Here is a 9,364-nt window from a genome sequence, read left to right on the forward strand (position 1 = left end):
ATAAAGCAATTGTCTAAATACCTCTTCCAGTTCTCCTTTAAATAGCAATGAAATGAGGTACCATATTTTTGTAGTGATGATTGATATAACTTAAGCTCTAGGTAACCCATTACAAGGTTTACAGTCACTGGAGAAGCTCGGGTTCCCATTGCAATTCTACATTTTTGTCGATAGTAAACTGTATCGAACATAAAATAATTGTTCAGCAGGATTTCCTGTTCAGCAGGGAATTTAAAAACATAGATGAGGAGATTTACAACGAATTAAAGAAATATGTAGATGGTCATTGCTTGGAAAGTGTTTTTAAACTGTGGAAAACAACTTGAGTAGATGAAGAAACCAACTCCCTACAACGCTGGGATAAACAAGCCAATTTCTTTAATAACTACGAAACTCAGTTTAACATAGTAAACGCATCGATAACCCCTTTCTGAAGAAAAATAAACCAAAAACATACACAGAAATGACTCCACGCTTATCTAACACAAACCACAGACGGTCTCAGGGACACAATTCCACCGTCCTGAACTCTTTTACACCCCCAAATAACTTTCAAACAACAATCAAGAATTCAACCCACAATAGAAAATCTGGACGCAATCCTCAAGGCATCCTACATACAATTCAAAGGTTCTATCGAAACCTTCAGACTAACCTAAATTTTTGGGAACCAATACCTACCAGGAAGAATTTACCTCCGAGACTTAACCCTCAACATGGTTACTTCAATCAGTTAACCAGACACAACTTTTATTACTTTTATTCCTACCTCAGTTCATCTAATTGTAGATATCTTTCGTTACTTTTCATAAAAAAAGCCTTTACATTTTGATTTCCAATGTGCATTTTTGCATTTTTTTCTTACTTTCCCCTTACATTACCACGTGTTTCTCTATAAAGTGACAAGGTGAGTTAGTTTTAACTCTAGGCAGCAAGATGAGAGGATTAATCCCTGTCATTAGATAATTGCTTCCTCGTAGTTAAGAGCTATTTTGACTTATATTTCAAGCAATGCTTGTACTGATTAACACCATTAGCCACCTTAGTGACGTCTAAACTTGTGCCATTTGGATGTAAATTAAGAATAAGCTACCTCAATAATTTATAGTGTGTGTATATATATATATATATATATATATATATATATACGAGGGACATTCAATAAGTAATGCCCCTGACCCACTTGCAGTTGTTTGCATGTACAATTATTTATATCTCTATAGATTAAGTGGCAAATTACAGCTCTGAACTAATTGTGGTTTCTGATTTACAGGTGTTTGAACTGAGTCAAGTGTGAAATGGAGCCTGTTGAGTGTTGAGCAGTGATCTGGTTTTTGTATTTAAAAGGACGCACATCACGGGAGACTTTTAATGAAATGAAAGTAACTTATGGTGATGATGCCCCATCATATGACCTTGTAAAACGCTGGCATCGTGAATTCAAACATGGTCGGAGCTCTGTGGAAACAGCTCTCCGGTCCACAACTCGCGTGTCGCCAGATTAGAAGCACAGGCGTGCGGCTATGAACTCCCCCCATCCCCTCTACTCTCCTGACCTTGCACCCTCTGATTTTCACCTCTTCCCAGCCATGAAGTTGTTTTTGAAAGGAAAGCGTTTCCCAGATGATGCAGCCTTGATTTCTGAAGTCACATTATTGTTGGAGGACCAAGCTGGGGTCTTCTACAAAAACGGTCTCCAGAGCTGCATCAAGCGATGGGAGAAATGCGTAACTCTGGCTGGTTCCTATGTAGAAAAATACTAATAACTGTGCCAAGTTTCGTTGCTCTACTGCTATGGGAAGTGGGTCAGGGCATTACTTATTGAACGCCCCTCGTATATATTATACTTGTGTGTATTATGCATAGCGTAAATACAGTTTCGCAACGAATATGTCTGCCATGGAAATAAGTGGAAGGGATTGGTCATATGCAATTTTAAAGGAGTATTCTGAAGTTTTTGAAATTATTTTCTCTACTCAGTCAGTGTCTCTATCAAGTTTGATTAGGTGTTTTGTTTTTCACTATTTCTCTCAAGGAAAGAAAATTTTGAAACAAGCAATTTAACATGTATGGCATCCCGTCCATTACACATAGTATGCACGGGATGCCATACTATGTATATATAATGCATGTATTATATATATATGCCATATTATGTGTATATAATGCATAAATGTATAGGTATATATATATATATATATATATATATATATATATATATATACACACAAATAAAATTAGAAAAGTAAACGGTGGTACTGGCTTTGAAATTATAGTTTGCTTTTCAGTTAAGACCCAGATATATCATTACATTCTTATTCTTAATTAGTAGTATAATGTACGATTACATTGTTTTAATATCTATTGATTTGTTACTCATAATACGGATTATTTTAAAATTAAATACAGATACATTTATCGATATCAGATAAACATAAAGAAGGTATATTAAAAAAAGAATTGAAGGCATTTGAAAAGGAATCTCAATATTCGATGATGAAGGTATTCCATAATTAATTAGGTACACTGTCATTAATCGCATTAATTTTTATATGGTATTCGATAGAGTGTTCCGAAATTCAGAAATTTTTAATACACAATTTCAGGTTAAAACCCTTTCATTCAGTTTTTAAAATTTGTCCAACATTATCGATATGTCTTTGTGGCTTCTTGTAAGGTTAATCAGCTGAGTGATTATACATACACGTATACATGCATACATACATTCTTACACACACATATATACAGTTGCGGCCAAAATGTTCAGAACGGCATTGTTTTCGCCAGAAAAGTAGGTATAAGTTTTTATCAAAGTTGTTTTATATTCTATAATTTTCACAGACAATAAATACAATATGAATTGTTATTGCCTGAGATTGTGGTGTAATTTGAGAGGATAATACAAAAGTTATGGATGATTTAGTGATTTACTGCAAAACCCATGGCGGCCAAAATGATCAGAACGGATGCTTTTACTCCATGTTTTAGTATATTTAACCGGCGAACTCTAATGTTTTGAATTTGTTTACGTGACGGTTCGTTTACTAAACATTAGTAAGAATATCTGCAGTGTACTTTGTTAATATAATACCACTTACTCCGTTATCAATTCGTCAGCAGATTATTAAGCTTCGAAAGAAGGATATTTTAAGTATTGGGTCTATTGCAAAGATTGTTAACAAGTCAAAAAGTGTTGTTCACGGTATTCTTAAGGTCTTCGATGATTGTGGTTCGTGTGAAGCAAGAAAGTCTACAGATAGGCCAAGAAAAACGACCAAGAGAGAAGATCGTGCTATGGTAAAGTTGGTTAAAAAGGACAGATTTAAAACTGCTGCTGCTGTTTCTCAGGAAATGAGCATTGTACTGAAGAGTTATCTCGAAAAACTTGTCTCATCGTTTAGTTGAACATAACCTACGAGCAAGATCACCAGCAGTGAAGACACTGATCAGCTCCTAAAATAAAAAGTGTCGTCTTACCTTTGCAACCGAACATGTGTTGTGGTCTCAAGAAGAATGGCAAACGGTGCATTTCAGTGATGAATCTAAGTTTATGTTATTTGGCTCAGATGGGAAAAGGTACGTTCATCGAAAAGTAGGTGAAAAATTGTCGCCTAAATGCCTTAAGACTAGTGTTAAATTCGGTAGAGGAAGTGTCATGGTTTGGGGGATGATATCTGGAGATGGTGTGGGCCCTTTGGTGCGATTACATGGAAGGGTAAATGCAGGAGTTTATAAACAACTTGTAAAAGATCATGTCTTGCCTGTGCTGAGAAATTCAACTAAGCGACCACCCATATTCATGCAGGACAATGCCCCATGTCACAAGGCTAAGGTGGTCATGAACTTCCTCAAGGCTGAAAAGGTTATTATTATGGATTGAACTGCTCAAAGCCCAGATCTCAATCCTAGTGAAAATGTGTGGAATATTCTAGGAGAACGTTCGAAAGCCAGAAATCCTAAAACAACCGAGCAATTATGGAATGCCCTTCAGGAAGAATGGAATAAGATCACCTAGCAAGAAATTGAAAATTTAATTTCCTCATGCAGTCGAAGATGTCAAAGTGTGATTCAAGCTAAAGGGCTTCACACTAAATATTAAATAATTCCAGTATTATCTGTCAAATTTTATTATTTTGTTATATTTACAAGCGTTCTGATCATTTTGGCCGCCATGGGTTTTGCAGTAAATCCCTAAATCATCCATAAGTTTTGTATTATCCTCTCAAATTACACCAAAATCTCAGACAAGAACAATTCATATTGTATTTATTGTCTGTGAAAATTATAGAATATAAAACAACTTTCATAAAAACTTATACCTACTTTTCTGACGAAAACAATTCCGTTCTGAACATTTTGGCCGCAACTGTACATACTTATACACACACACACACACACACACACACACACACACACACACACACACACACACACACACACACACACACACACACACACACATATATATATATATACCATATATATATACGTATCTTTCTCTCTCCTTTTCTTTCTCTTTCTTTCTCTCTCTCTCTATATATATATTTATATACATACGTATGTATATTTATATGAGTACATGCATTGTATATATATATGTATATGTATACATTTATATATGTATATATATATGTATGTGTATATAAATATATATGTATATGTATGTATATGTATATATATATGATATATATATATATATAAATAAATATATATATATATATATATATATATATATATGATAGCTCGTTAGCCAATACACACATTTTTTCTCTCCTTGTTTCTCTCCATTTTTTCTGTGTCCCTTTCTGTAGAAGAGCGTAGGCTCGAAACGTAAAAGACTTTTTCTATTCCTGAGCGTTATACTAATACATCTGTTTGTTTTGTACACCACCTGTCTTCGTCCTTTGTTTTTTTCGTAAACTTTCCCTATATATATATATATATATATATATATATATATATATATATATATGAATAAAAAATGGAGTTAACGCAGGTGTAATCAAATATTTTTACTTTCGACACATGTTTCGAAAATTCCACTGATACTATTCAAAAGAATAAATGGTATAAACAATGCAATCTTCTCCTCAGGAAAGTGAGAAAAATAACGAAACTCGTCAATAAGACATTTTAGCAAAAAATGATGGATTTGTATAGCGATAGACAGAACGCTATTAATATTGTTTAAAAAAGCGTTATATGATATAACGTCATAAGTAGCTAACAGAAAGAGTAGGGATATTAATAGTGAATGTTAAATATAAAGGAAATTAAAGTTTAAATTATATATAATGATAGAGACTACTTATATGCACTAAATGTATGTTTTTGCCAATGCTTACATCTGTATGCTCGCTCTATAACCGTGTTTACTAGAGTATTTTTAGAAAAAAATAATGAAAAATAGCTCTAGAAATATTAATAACAAGGTTATTGTATCTGAAGTCAATTCCAATAGAATTAAGTTTATGTCAAGTAACTCTAAGATTAAAAATTCTATATACCAGTGTATAATCAGTACTCGTAATAAAGTACGATTTTACATTGGAAGCACATCGTTAGAGTTATCTAAAAGAATTTCTATCCATTACTCAACATTTAGGGATAGAAATAAACGGAATAGTACCGGTCTCAGCAAACTGATTTGGGATTTAAAAGACCACAATGAACAATTTCATTTAGAATGGTTGATTCTCTCAATTTCGATACCATATGACAAAGGCAAGAAATTCTGTCTTTTCTGCGTTAACTTCATTTTTTATTCATATTATTCAAAATATTCAACGTAAACACGAAGTTTCTACCTTTATAAACAAGGAGTTACAACACCTTTACTTGTGAGATTTTTGCTGCTCTGGTAACTATTTATTTATTTTTTCCGTGTTAATTGTTAACAAGGTAAAAATACACTCATATATATATATATATATATATATATATATATATACAGGGGTTGGACAAAATAATGGAAACACCTAGCATCATAGCATCATAATTTTGATATATCTTTAAAACCGTCAAAATCTTGTTTATTTTTATGATTTTTAATTTACTATTAGTGTTGCTTAATATGTTTGCTAAAATTGCTGTTTCTTTTCAGATATCACTGGAAAAAGGTAATTAAAATTCAAAGAGGTCAAAAACAAGGAGTCGATATCCTCCACCATCATCACTACAAGAACCGGAGACTGTTTTAGCTAAGAATGGAAAAGTTCGTTTGGAAACAATTTAAAATTTGTACGAGTTCATACCTCAAATTCAGTCTTACCGCATATTAAAATAAATTTGTTTGAAATTTTGAAGTGTTTCCAATATTCTGCGCAACTCTCGTATATATATATATATATATATATACATGTATGTATGTATGTATGTATGTATGTATGTATGTATGTATGTATGTATGTATGTATGTATGTGTGTGTGTGTTTGTGTGTGTGTTTGTGTGTGTTTGTGTGTGTGTGTGTGTGTGAAAACAGTTCAATTTGAATTCGGTAGTACTTCAAGTTTCAACGGTGATGTTAACCTTCAGCCATTTTGAATTTGAATGGAAGAAGTTGGTTGTTCAAAATGGCTAAAGAGTAGTATCACGCTTGAAACTCAGAGTACCAACGTATTTGAACTCCCAATAAATTTGTTGAATGCCCTTCTTTCGTTTGTCCATCATTCGTATATATATATATATAATATAAATTAGACATGGGCGATCTTTGTATTCTTTCTTTTCTTGAAGTTCACAGCTAAACGGCTGGGTGGATTCGCATGAAAAATGGCACACATGTGGAGACGGGTTCATAGATTGAAATGCGGTTTGTATTTTTACCATAGCGCCCATAGTTACAGAGAAAATTGATTAAAACTTTTCTAATGGAATTCCCCGCCATTAAAACAACCAGTTGCTCAAACAGCCGGCATATACCTATTTATTTATTTATTACCCACAAGGGGCTAAACATAGAGTGAACAAACAAGGACAGACATAGGTATTAAGTCGATTACATCGACCCCAGTGCGTAACTGGTACTTATTTAATCGACCCCGAAAAGATGAAAGGCAAAGTTGACCTCGGCGGAATTTGAACTCAGAACGCAACGGCAGACGAAATACGGCTACGCATTTCGCCCGGCGTACTAACGATTCTGCCAGGATGACAGTCAACCAAAGCCATTCATACATACATATATACATACATACATACATACATACATAACCTCTCTCTCCTTTTCTCTGTCAGTCACTCACACATTCACTCACTACAAAAAGAGAATGACAAAATTTCAGTTAACTCTCTCTCGGCCACACATAGATACATACATCTATGTATACATACATACATACATACATATATACATACATACATACATAACAACCTGCTTGCGTGTGTGTGTCACTGAAGCCATTCATACATACATACATACATACATACATAGATATATGCATACATACATAAATTCTCTCTCTCTCATGCTTTTTCTCTGTCAATCACTCACACATTCACTCACTACAAAAAGTAAATAAAAATTTCCTTTATCTCTTTCTCCCTCTCTCATATACACACACACCACACATTCTGCCTCGCATACCCCATTAAACACACACACACACACGCACACACTCTCTCTGTCTCTCTCTCTCACACACACACACGCATGCACGCACATCAATTCTTCCGCTTCACGCCAACTTCAAAACAACTTCACTCACACAATCACGCTCTCTCTGTCTCTTTCGCTTTCACGCCGACTTCAAAAGATCCCCTTTCTCCCCTACCCCATATTAAAAAAATAAAAATTTTACGGAAACCAACTATCATCTTCAAAAATGTAAATAAACACACGTGGTTTATAAGTGGTTTGTAAGTGACAGTCGTGTGTTCCCATATCGAAAGATCGTCCAATGTTTTAATGATTAGACACAGGTCCAATAGAATCGCTCTCAGAAACAGACTACGTACAAATTCGTTCTTCACAAATCCTGAAGCTGTTTTCTGAACAGGCGGGGCCAGGAAATTTTCATATAGCTGGAAGCTCCAATCAAAACAGGGGACCCGAAGTGATAAGGTTGAGAAACACTGTTATAGATTATGCCTAACCGAAAACAATCACAGTCACATCATCCGAACAGACCGGGTGAAATCGGGCTTAGCTGCTAGTATATATATATATACTCTCAAAGACACAGACACGCACAGACATAATGTCTTGATAATTTAAAGTAAATTGTAATAACACACTGTTTGCTAAATTTAACTGTAGGGCATTCATACATGTAGGGCAACATAATTTACTTACAGTTGTAGCTGTTCACAAATGAAATAGCTAATATTACTAGTAACAGTTGGTACAGCACGATGGCTAGTTTCCTTCAGCCTCTTGGAGATTGGTGATAGTTGTTTTCTGAAACAAGGACAAGTTTGACAAACGTCTCAGAAGAACTTTTTATATAAACCTTAATAAACGTGATCAATTCCATGAATTAAAAAAGAATAAATCATTTACCTAAATTATTTACATTCCTTCTATATTTAGAAATAACAAATCATGCCACTAAGATAAACTACTTAAAAATGGGTGGATTTTTCCATGTCATTATCATAATAACTGAAATGTTTTACAAATTGATTCAATAATAAATAATGTTAAACTCACATGTTTCTTAATGTGCTCACAAATTGGTTAGCGGTTATAAATTTATTATTGAAGTATAAAATACCTCTATTGATACTGGAAATGCAAATAACTCCGTTCAGGTTTTCATACAGATCCTGAGAACATTTTTTCGAACTCTCTTCCGGACAGTAAACATTCACGCCCAACTCGAAAAGAATAATTTAATTTAGGTTCACATGTGTTTCCACAAGTCAATCGAAGACAACAGTTTCATTTTTAAAGAATGTTGTTTCCGTTTTATAATTTTTTAACAGGACATATTTACACCAATATCTTCTCATACTAAAATCTAGGATATATTTTCCTTCAGGCAATTTTATATTGTCTACATGATTTGTATCGTATACTCTGGTTTCAATCTCTACACCATCCCCAGTCATTTTATAGGTAATCGTTCAATGTTTAAACTGCATGATTACCCAGGAACAAATTCACAAATTATTTTAATAAATATTCTGCAAGCTCAGTAATTACATTTTTCTCATTTCTATGAACGCACTGAACCAAGGTCCAATTTTTAATTATCTCATGTACTAAGATTATTAACTAAAACTTTTCACTGAAAGTAGCAGGTAAGTTTGTTTATTTGGGTAGTACTTTCAGCCATTTTTGATCCATGGATGTTTAAATATTCAGAAAGTAAGCAACTCTTGCAGAGGAATTTTAGCCTGGAATCTAGTCTCAATATGATT

The 9,364-nt window shown here is 33.7% G+C and overlaps 1 protein-coding gene across 2 annotated transcripts in view; it reads right to left on the minus strand.

The window, feature by feature from the left end:
* Positions 1 to 8,420, minus strand: part of LOC118763025 — a 41,348-nt gene extending 32,928 nt beyond the window's left edge. Inside the window, exon 1 of one of the 2 annotated variants that reach the window (XR_004998774.1) lies at positions 8,295 to 8,399. The gene's annotated coding sequence lies outside the window, so the exon portion shown is untranslated. Of the gene's footprint in view, positions 1 to 8,294 lie in introns of both variants that reach the window. The other variant, XM_036502193.1, reaches the window with a different exon arrangement.
* Positions 8,421 to 9,364: the final 944 nt, after the last annotated feature.

This window comes from Octopus sinensis, linkage group LG4 (assembly GCF_006345805.1).
Source record: "Octopus sinensis linkage group LG4, ASM634580v1, whole genome shotgun sequence".
In the NCBI taxonomy this organism is placed as follows: domain Eukaryota; kingdom Metazoa; phylum Mollusca; class Cephalopoda; order Octopoda; family Octopodidae; genus Octopus; species Octopus sinensis.